Below are 240 nucleotides of genomic sequence, written 5' to 3'. Positions count from 1 at the left end.
TCGTTGGTTCTGCAGACCCTCAAAAATTGGTCGAGGCATGCCAGCTCATGGTGCTACTGAGCATTCTACCGACAGATTGCGAGTTCAATGGGTTGATAATCGACAACACGATGGATGTGTCGCTGATTGAGGCGAAGGAAGAAGTGCGAGCGGCTTGAAGGAGATTCCGGAGCGCGCCAAAGGTGAACATTAGGTGGTCGAATAGGTCGAAATAGCAGAACGAACAACGGTGTACAAAAA

The sequence above is a fragment of the Plasmopara halstedii genome (genome assembly GCF_900000015.1).
Source record: "Plasmopara halstedii genome assembly, contig: Scaffold_1583, whole genome shotgun sequence".
NCBI lineage: Eukaryota > Oomycota > Peronosporomycetes > Peronosporales > Peronosporaceae > Plasmopara > Plasmopara halstedii.
Note: the sequence above shows the minus strand (reverse complement) of the source record.